The sequence below is a fragment of the Pinus tabuliformis genome, chromosome Q (genome assembly GCF_031772625.1).
Source record: "Pinus tabuliformis cultivar Carrire ecotype Pingquan chromosome Q, CPIR1, whole genome shotgun sequence".
NCBI lineage: Eukaryota > Viridiplantae > Streptophyta > Pinopsida > Pinales > Pinaceae > Pinus > Pinus tabuliformis.
In genome coordinates, this window is record NC_142296.1 from 710,514,105 (window position 1) to 710,525,075 (window position 10,971).

The window sequence follows — 10,971 nt, forward strand, 5'->3', positions numbered from 1 at the left end:
GTCAAGAAAACAGTAGGGCCAACAAAACAAAAGGACAGTGAGCAGACAAAAGAAAGGAGCGAGAATTTACCTAGAAAAGGCATGACTTCGCGCCAGAGGACAAGAACCGAGTCTCTCACCAGAGGGTTTCTCCCAACAGGAATGCCATAGGAGAAATTTACCTGCTCACCAAGGAGCTAGAGGGTTAGAGACATAAAAATGAAATGCGGAAATGAAATTGGAACAAGAAATTACCTGAAGTAGAGTTCGCTGAGCCATCCGCTGCAGTAGCAAGGAAAGAACCTGTGATTACACAGAGCCAGATCATCACGAGAACCAACACCAAGAAAAAGTCATCACGAGCAGAGTAGAGACAAAGCATGAGCCGGGTAGCAGAGATGAAACAAATTGCAGGTTGAAAGTTGACCTGAAACCTCTGAGAACCAACAAAATAAACCACCACAAGGAACAAGCGAAGGCACAACGCTAACAAACCACCACATAGAACAAGCAAAGGTACAATGCTAACAAACCACCACAAGGAACAAGCGAAGGCACAATGCACCCATAGAGCCGAACCAAATCACGACGAATACAAGAATGAACTCCTAATTTCCCTCGATAGGTGTGAAATGGCCACGTTTGCGAAACCAAGGCCAGTACAAAGGGCAGGCCGAAAACATAAAGTGCATTAAAACCTCACACCAAAACCCTGCCATTGTTTATTCGAAAAATCAACAAGAGTTAAACGGTCATTGCTATATGTCCCTCCTCGGGATTGCCACTAGTCTATTTAATGGACGAGGAGGAGGATGAGATTCATCCAATTCTTCATCCATTCTCTTAGGAGAAAAGTGTTTTATAGACAAATGATTCTCTAGGAGTATTGCATTGATGACTTGGGGGTGGCCAGCTGTAGAAAGATTATGTGTAGCTAAGCTTATGGTTGGGTGGAGAGTCATCCCCAAAATCTTTGTTGCGGTTAGCAAAATTCAAAGAGAATTAAACTCTAAAGACACAAGTAAGGAATATCATCGCTACAGGTAAGTTGTCTCTCCTCATATTTTTTGAAAATTCTATGTTAAATAGTTGAATAGTTGGGTGTTGATTATTAATCATATAAATTGATATAATTATTCGTATATTTTAAATCGGGGTTGTTACATATGCTATAAGAGCAGATTCAAACGCTAGGGACCTAAGATTTGAAGAGAAATATATACGACTACTATTAAAATTAATTTTATCTAAAATTCTCAAATTTCAATATATATATATATATAATGTTAAATTATTGTTCACAAAAAAGTCCATTTATTTATCTTTAAGCACACCTTTAATTGGGTGAACTAGTTTTATAATATTTCAATAATTTATCAATATTGTTATGAATTCCTAGGGCTGATTTTAGAGCCAACACATGGCTAGTGAACTAATTTTGTGAACTTACAATATAACCTCATATCAAGATATGAATAACAAGTATGTCGAGATAGGGGAAAATTAAATTATTTTTATAAATAATTATATATGGAATATCATACCCATTAATAATAATGTTGATGAATTAGTGTCCAAATAAATTTACTGAGAAGCTGCATGTTGACAATGATAATGGTAATAGACTTCACTAAGTGTAATAAGAGGTTTTTTTTTGGTTTTTTTTGTTTTTTTGTTTTGTAATAAACCAATATTGAATTTTATAATTAAATATATTGTTTATTACTTTTGGTGAAAACTATACAAATAAATATAATAAATATTTTGAAACAGGAGAATAATAATATATAATTAATTAAATTAGTTATCTTATTGTGAAGTAAAAAGTATTTTAATTTTTATTATCATTATTTATTTAAATTAAAAGTTATCTTAAGTTAGTTATATATCGTTGGTCATAAATAACTAAAAGTTATTTTATTGTTATGTTAAACTTTGTGAATTTTTATTTATTTATTTATTTTATTTTTATTTTTAAATTAAAAATTATTTTAGAAATAGCTAAAATAAAAGCTAATTATAAATAATTAAAATTTATATTATAAATCGTAAATTAATTGTAGATAACTAAAGTTATATCTCAAACTTGAAACAAAAACACAAAATGTAAAGAGAAGTTCTAATTAATTTGTTATGACATACATAATTATTAATAATATAAAAGTTATGTATTTGTAAAAATAGAATAATGATGATATAATAACATTCTAAGAGAGGTTTATATTTTGGTTAAGTTTATATATATATATATATAGATGGTTTTTTAAAAGTAATTCAAAGACAATTAAAAAATAAATAAATTGTATTTATGATTTGACAAAAAAGAAAAAAAGTATAAGTATACATGATTTTTGAGCCATAGATGTCAACTTCAATTTGTTTAGAGAAACCTAAAAAGGTAGTTATTATATTTTTACTATGGATATATTTTCATGAAAATCAGATCAATTATTTAATGTAGAACACAAAGTAGTTATTTTTTTTTACTATGGATAAATTTTCATGAAAATCAGATCAATTATTTAATGTAGAAAACAATATTTTCTTTTTAATTATGTCAAATTTTTTATATTTGTTTATTTCTAATTTTATTATTTAAATTATTTTTTAATGAAAAAAATCAAAATTTTAAATACTTGAAAATTCAAATAAGTAGTTAAAAAAAAAATTCAATTTCATAAATCTATGAAAATTACTAGCCTGCTTCCAAAAGCTCTCTCCTTCTCCCCTTCATTTGAATCCATCCCAAAGCTCGGATAAAGATATAGCATAATAATTTAAAGTCGAGGTTTTAATAGCTTTTTGAAGCAAATCCAAATCACGTGAGCAACACAATTTTCTTGCCATACAACTTACCTGGCCACCTAAAACCTATGCAAATTCATTAATATTATTCTGGTCGAATTTAAATATTTAAAAGGGCGGTTGATCTGTGCTTCTTCGACAACCGTACCAAACCTATATCCCACATCTGCCAATTCGTTAATGGCTTTTCCGGAATCTGGACCAAACGATGGGGTTTTGAGAGCACCACCTAATTCCAATAGTATACATTGTTAATGGCTTTTCCGGAATCTGGATCAAACAATGGGGTTTTTGAGAGCACCACCTAAAGCCAATAGTATACATTGTCATGATGCATGTGACTCGACTTCTCTTTGACTCTTTGTCCACTTCAATGTATATTCATGGCTATTATTTCATGTTTAAAAATAAAAATGGAACATAAAATGTTATAGATTTTTTTTTGGGTTCATTTCAATGTATATTCATGGCCATTATGTCAAGTTAAAAAAAAAATTGAATCAAATGGTCATTATGTCAAGTTAAAAAAAAAATTGAATAAAAAATATTGTGGAAAATAAAAACATCACGTGTAAAAGTATAGATTGTGCCATTTTAGTTATATAATAGATAATAAAAAGAATAAGTTTAAATATTAATAACGAGTGTTATGTAGAACATATATATTTTTTTTAACGAAGTCGGGTACTTATATATTATAAAAGCCTGCGATACAGAATTCAAGTACATAAGGGAGATGGAGCTTTGTGCTGAGATTCAAAAGAGGGTACGCAGACCCATATTTCTCGCTGCTCCTTTTGTTTAAACGGAAAGCAAAACAAAGGCGACTATATTGCCTGACAAAGGAACCCCCTATCCATCTAAATTTACATTGCATCCGTTAAGGGTAATGTTGAGTGACTGAGTCATCTGGATTCCTGACGCTTGCCTTGGTTGAAGCTTCAGCTTGGTAGCTCTGGGTAAGGGAGCGAATATGCTCTATGGCAGCCTCCAGGTGGCTGCATCTTTCTTTTAATGCTTCGATCTCTGTCTTCCTCTTATCCAATTTTTTCCGCTTTGAATTCCTGTCTGCATGATAGTCTTCTTGCAGCTCTTTGAGTTGCTGAGTCAGGCGATTTATCATAAATGTGTGAGCCTTGCACATGGTGCAGTCCTTGTTGTTAAATATGTTGCCCAGAGGGTTGCCTGGTTGAGCCTGGCCCGCTGGTTGTTGTTGCTGATCTGCCATCCGAACAGAGAGAATACCAAGTCTTGAGGGAGGGAATGTGGGCAGCGAAACAGAGGAAACACCACTGCTTGTGGGAGGAGATGGGAGCAACGTAGAGGGGAAGGCGATGCCACTAGGGTGTAATCTCACTAGGGAGTGGAGATTACTTAGAGGCCTGAGAGTGGGCTGAGAGGAGACATCAAAGACCCTGCTGCACTTCAGAAATGAAACGGTCAGCGAATAAAAAACAAAGAATAAAACCACAGTTACCAGGGGCTCGTAGCGGAGCTCTGCTTCCCGTGAGTTGAATTCTTCTACCAGATACCTACGCTTGGAGCATAAGCGGTTGCATAAGTCACAACTGCTATTGACTGACGCAGAGTAATACTCCTCTTGAGCTGTGCTGTTGCAAGAAGTGCGACTGCAATTTATAGGACCCTGGAGGAGCCTCATGAGCTCTAATCTGTTCTGGACGGTTCTGTTCTTGGAAGTGGAGAGTTCAGCTGTGATGATTTTCCTGCTGCCAAGGAACGTGCGGAGGTGAAGGATAAGATCCCAAATCCTGAAGATGTCTGCGCTGATCAGATAGGAGATCCCGGTGAGATATGGCTCAGAATTGTGGTTCAGATCATGAGGACGCTTGGATTTCCAATGTTGCCAGTTGGAGCAGAGGGGAGGATTGGGGAAGGACCAGGTACGGGATAAATTGTTCCTGAGGTGACAGGGCTTCATGGACGAGGCGCTGAGGGGGATCCACTTAGGGAATGGTTTTCTCATACACAACTTCATTTTCTTTTACTTGACCTGTTAGCCTTTCAGTTGCCTTATTCGCTAGTTCGTCTGCTTCTCCATTATTTGCTCTGAGGATGTGCTTGAATGAGACTTCCCCGAGAGTCCTAATGTTTTCCATAATCCTTTCTTTGATTCTGTTTAGAGCAACTTGTTTGAAGTCTCTTCCCGATGTCATGGCTGCTATAATAATAGCAGAATCGCCCATTATTAAGAGACTTTTTAGACCAAGATTCCTGGCTATGCCTGTCCCAAGAAGGAGGCTGTATGCCTCCGCCTTGTTGTTTGTCATGGTGCCCAGGCCCCATTCAAAAGTCGCAATGTTTCTTCCTTGACAGTCTTTGATAATTCCACCTGCTCCCGCTTTGCCCGGGTTGTTCTTTGATGCCCCATCGAAGTACAAGGTAGGTTTGTTTTGATTTTTTATCCACTGTTTCACTTCTTCTTTCGTTCCTCTCAATTTCCATTCTGACTTCCTTCCTTCCGTGTTTGCTTGCTCCTTAGTTCCCGTTTTGTGTTTGAACTTGCTGATCCATTCTTTGACTCCTTCATCTGCCAAGTCCAGCTCTACCTGAGTTCTGCCATTTGCCTCAATGGTCTCAGAGATGAGGGCCATTGTTTTGGCAAGAACGCTGGAAATGCTTGGTTTTTTGTCTTTGAAGATACACTTATTCCTAGCGAGCCATATCTGCCAGCAAAGATTAGCAGGGATGCTGTTCCATATCCTTTTGACCAGGCCTTTACACTTACCAGCTTGAGGGAAGCTGTTTCCCCATTGTTTCTGAAGAAGATTGATTTGGTTGGGGAGATCACTGATGCTTAGAGGGCTGATAATGTGGTTCCAACAAGCTCTTGCGAAGGGGCAATCCCTAAATAGATGAGTGCTGCTTTCCTCTTCCTCCCTACACATGCAGCAAATTGAAGGTCCATGGATGCCCTTCTTCCTGAGATTTTCTGCAGTGAGGACTTTACCATGCAGAAGGGTCCAATTAAAAAACTTTACCTTTGGCAAACACTCAGTTCTCCACGCAGCTTTGTAAAATGGCCAATTGTTTATTGCTGAGGCGTTTTGCAGAACTTTGTATCCCTCCTTGACCGTATAACTTCCCCCATTGGGGTCCCAGACATATTTGTCTTCTGCAGTTCTGTTTGTAGGGGCTGAGCCTATCAAAGAGGATTTGAGCTCAGTCCAGGGGTTCTTGAGGTTATCCGGGAGGGAGAGAGGCCTCCAGCCTATCCAACAGTCCTGATCCCATAGAGAGAGATCATATAGAGATTTGATCTTAGCTTCTGCCATCCACCTTTGCAGGGCCCTGAAGTTGGGGAGCATTGCCCTTGCTTCCTTGCCCATGATCCTGTCCTCCCAGATATTTATTTCTTTGCCATTCCCCGGAGCCCTGGAGATGCAAGATTTGAAATGAGGAAGTGTCTTTTTGATCAGCTTCCAAACAGGAGTGCACTGTCTTTCAGTGATGGTTTCTGAGAGGATGCTACTATTGGTCCCATTTAAGTACTTCCTCTTGATGACCTCTGTCCACCAAGCCCCTTTCTCATTTAGAATTCTCCAAACTAGTTTATAGCCCATTGCCATGTTAGCGAGTCTTGGAATTCTGATTCCGATTCCTCCTTTTTCTAAGGGAAGAGTGACCTTATCCCATTTTACCAAGCTGAATTTCTTTGTGTCTTGCTTTCCTCCTTGCCACAAGAAACTTCTGATAATCAGTTCCATGTGCTTATGGATGCCTGCCGGGGCGAGGGTAGTAGCAAATTGATAGATTGGAAGGGCTGAAAGAATGGCCTTGATGAGGATAGTTCTGCCTGCCAAATTAAGCCAATACACTCCCCAGCTTTGTAGTTTCCCTCTTAGCTTCTCGATTAGTTTTACCCAGATCTCAGCTTTAATAGTTTCCTTGGCTAAAGGCAGCCCTAAATACATGAAATGGGACCAATTCCCTTGTGCGGGTATTTCCATAATTATGGATATTCTCTGGGTTATGTTTCTTGGAACATTCCAGGTGTAAATCATGCATTTGTTGTTGTTCAATCTGCCTCCAGAGGCTTGTAGAAACCTTTCCAGTGTGCTCTTGAATCTCCGGGCAATAATGCTGGAAGCACCCCCTATCAGCAGAGTGTCATCTGCAAAAAGGGAGTGATTGATTCCCTTTGAACCGCGAACTATGTCCACCCCTGTTATTTCTTTTGATTTTCGCTTGTTCTCCAAGTGCAAGCTGAGGGTTTCAACCATTATAATGTAGAGAAATGGTGACAACGTGCATCCCTGCCTCAAGCCTCTAGAACTCTTGAAGGCGCTGCAGGGCCTTCCATTGATAAAGGGAGCTGTCCAATTATGAGAGATACATTCCATGACCCGGTTAGTAAAGTTCTCTGAGATACCAAATTTCTTTAGGACTGCCTTGAGGAATGAGTGGTTTACTCGATCAAAGGCATTCGCCATGTCCAGTTTAATGACCATGCCCCTCTCCTTTCTGGATATGCTGCTATGTATTGCCTCTTGTATTAGAATGACATTATCCGTGATGTGTCTCCTAGGTACAAAGCCTCCTTGGTTCTCGGATATGAGGGAGGGAAGAACTTGTTTTAGCCTGTTTGCCAATATCTTGGTGATAATTTTGTACGAAACATTACACAGAGAAATTGGGCGGAATCTGTCAAATGATTGGGGGTTTGGGTCTTTGGGGATAAGGGCTAGATGGGAGGACTTAATGCTGCTGCCCATTTTGCATTTAATAAAGAAATTCTTTGCCATTCTTATGTAATCCTTCTTAATGATTTCCCAGTGGGTTCTGTAAAAGGCCATTGTGAAACCATCTGGGCCTGGGGCCTTATCCATTGGCATGCTTTGGATAGATCTGACTATCTCCTCCATCGTTATCTCCTTATCTAGCTCAATGTTTTGAGCTTCAGTAATTTTGCTCTCAATTATGTTTAGGAATTCCGGGTTTTCCAAGTACTGAGGATCAGCAGTCAAGAGAGTTTGAAAGTGATGGGTCGCTGCTTCTTTGATCTCCTCCTGCTCTGTTAGGACTCTACCCTCCACTGTGATTTTCCCTATGTTGTTCCCTGCTCTCCTCAATTTGATGCTGTTATGAAAGAAAGATGTATTCTTGTCGCCTGATTTGAGCCAGAGGCATCTCGATTTTTGCCTTTGCTCTTCCTCCTCCACCCGGTTCTGCTTATACTGCTCCATGTATAATTCCTTTTCCTTCCTTAAATCTTCTTCTGTATCTTGGCGTTTCTCTTTTTCTTGACTCCACTCAGCAAGCTTTATTTGTAGGGCGGTTTTCCTTTTTCCCTCCTCTGTGGCGTAATTTCTTGCCCATTGTTTGATGGCTGTCCGGAGCCGTTTAATCTTAGTTTCCCATATAAAGTGCGGAGAGCCTGTAACTTCTGTTGCCCAATTTTCCTTTATCAAATTCCTAAAGTCTTCACTGCTGTCCCAAGCTCTGTTATACTTAAAGGGTAATGGCCCCATGTTTTCCCCTTTAACCAGATGCAGTGCCACTGGTTTATGATCTGACATAAAGCCTTGGATAATTGTGCTTTGGATCCTTGGGAAGATGGCCACAATTCTTTCTTGAACCAGAATACGGTCCAATCTCTCTTTGATGTTATTTTTCCCTGTTCTCTTGTTTGACCAAGTGAACCGCCCGTTCTGAGGCGGGATATCCACAAAACTGTGATCTTGGATGATTTTTTCCAATGCATCCCTTGATGGATCTGCAAAAAAATTCCCTCCCATCTTCTCTTCTGCATTCCTTATCAAATTCAAGTCTCCTCCCAGGAAGATATTTCTACCTTGGGCACTCATTAAGTCTGTGCTGACCGATTCCCAGCATGAAGCTTTTTCTCTAAAGTGGGGGGGGGGGGGGGGGGGCGTAAATGTTGTATATCGTGTAGTCTTCTGTCTTAGATATGTTTTGCATATCTAGTCTTAACCACCATCTGTTCTGCCTGCTATCTTTGAGTTTCCATTTAGTTTTGTTCCAAATTGTACCTATTCCGCCTGAGGCTCCTGCTGCGCTTATTGCTATTCCTTCATAGCTTCTGCTTCTTTTCACACTGCTTTGAAAATCCTGCTCGGTGATTTTGGTCTCCTGAAGTAGTAGAAAGTCTGGGTGTTCCAATTTGAGAAGGTCACGGACTGCATTAGCTTTTAGGGAGGAGCCCATCCCCCTACAGTTCCAAGAGACCAGATTCATCACTTACTTTGTTTATTGTGAGTTCCACCTTTCTCCTTTACCTTCTCCCCGCTTCCTTTGGTCTTATCAAGATATGTGTCCATTGGTTGTTGGGTCCCTGTGGCCATTTCCTTTGCGGCATTCTCATCCCTTATCTCTTTGTTTGATTTCCTTCCAACTTTTCTAAAAATGAATAGAAATTTTAAAGATTAGGAAGAAATTTATAAGATGTGGCTCCATTCATTTAATAAATTGGATGAAAGAGCTTAAATTTGTTTAATTATTATTAAAGTACTATGTTGAAATGGATAATGAAGGTTGAATTTCTTTAGTTAATATTAAGATAATAAGTTATTATTCTATTTTATTATTATTCACAGTACGTTGTAATATTTCATTGTATAAAGGGTTATTAAATTATTATTTATAATATTTATGAGTGTAGTATTTGATTTAAGAAGAAATATGAGTGTAAATTAATAATTGATAAAGAATTATTTGAATATTAAAAAAAAAGAAAAGAAAATGAAATAAAAGAAGAAAAGATGCAATGGTTGAGATTATATTTGATTACTTGCATTAGAGGAGAAGTGAATAAACAAAAACCTAGTAATAATGATGTGGATTAGTTGGTTAAGTAAGATGGAGTGATTGAAATTTTGGATTCATGTTGAATATTGGTAGTTTGTTGGTTGAATTTTCTCTAAGGATGTAGCCTCTTGAAGAAGGAAAGAATGGTAATAAAATCCTAACTATGAACATTAGGAAGAGGTCATCCAATATGAAGTAACATTCGAGACTAATAATAGGCTAAATTTTCCAAGTTACATGTGCAAACTAGGTGTGGAAAATCATATTTGAGTGAATTAAGGTGGATTATGTACAAATTGATTGTTTTGAAATTAATGTAAGTCATGTGTATCTTAAAGAGGTTGTATTAAAAAGATAAATATAGGAATTGCATTATCACTAAGATCTTAATGTTTGCACTTCTTAAGAGGCACACCTTTTAGAGTGATGCATTGTGGAAACCCAATGAAATATTTAAGCTTTTTTATATCCCAATGAGATGAAGACCAATCAACAACAAACTTTTCAAACTTATTTATGATGAGACTACAACGTGATGATTACTATGACAACCTACTAGGAACGATGTAATTTGGAAGTGAGAATTTAGTGATATAAATGAAAGCAGGTGATGTTTATCAATTATCATGTTTTCTTATCAAAGGGAAAATATTAGTATGATATACAATCCATAAGGAATTGGGAGCTTGATGTGGAAAATATTTAAAGTGGATGTGGAATATATTTAATGTTCCTATAGAATAGAATTCAAGATGTTATGATATTGTTTCGAGGATATCTCCTCTTAAAAAGGGGAAAGAAAATGACACAACATTAAAATAATAGTGCTAACAACTAACATTGTGCAAAAAGAAGTATAAGGAGATAAGGGTATTAAAAATTATTAAAAGAAAAAAAAGGAGGGGTTCTAAGATTGATCCTTAATCTTAACTATATATGTTTAATGAAGTTATCTAAGAAGGAATGACAAGGGAGTAACTTACAAATTTATTTTTAATGATAATGAATGGTAGTTGTGCTGACCATGACCAAATTGGAATAATGAGATAAATAGAGAATAGTACTGGATAGATACTTAAGGGAATGAGTGGAAGTTTCACAAACAAGCATATAAATCAGCAAGAAGTAATAAATTGTCCTAGAATATGATGGAAGATTTTGCAATAGACATTGATAACAATTAATGAAGTTTAATGATCGTGATAATTATGAAGTTCATTAGAGTTGTAGGAATTATGGTAACCTATGATTACATAATCCATGAATGTGTGGAGGACGGGAATATAGAAGCTAAAAATAGAAATTGGGAAGATTTTGCAAGCAAAAATTGGGACAATGCCTTAGCATTAAGGTATTGTTTTCATGGTAAGTCCAACATTAGTGATAATTGAGAATGGCGCT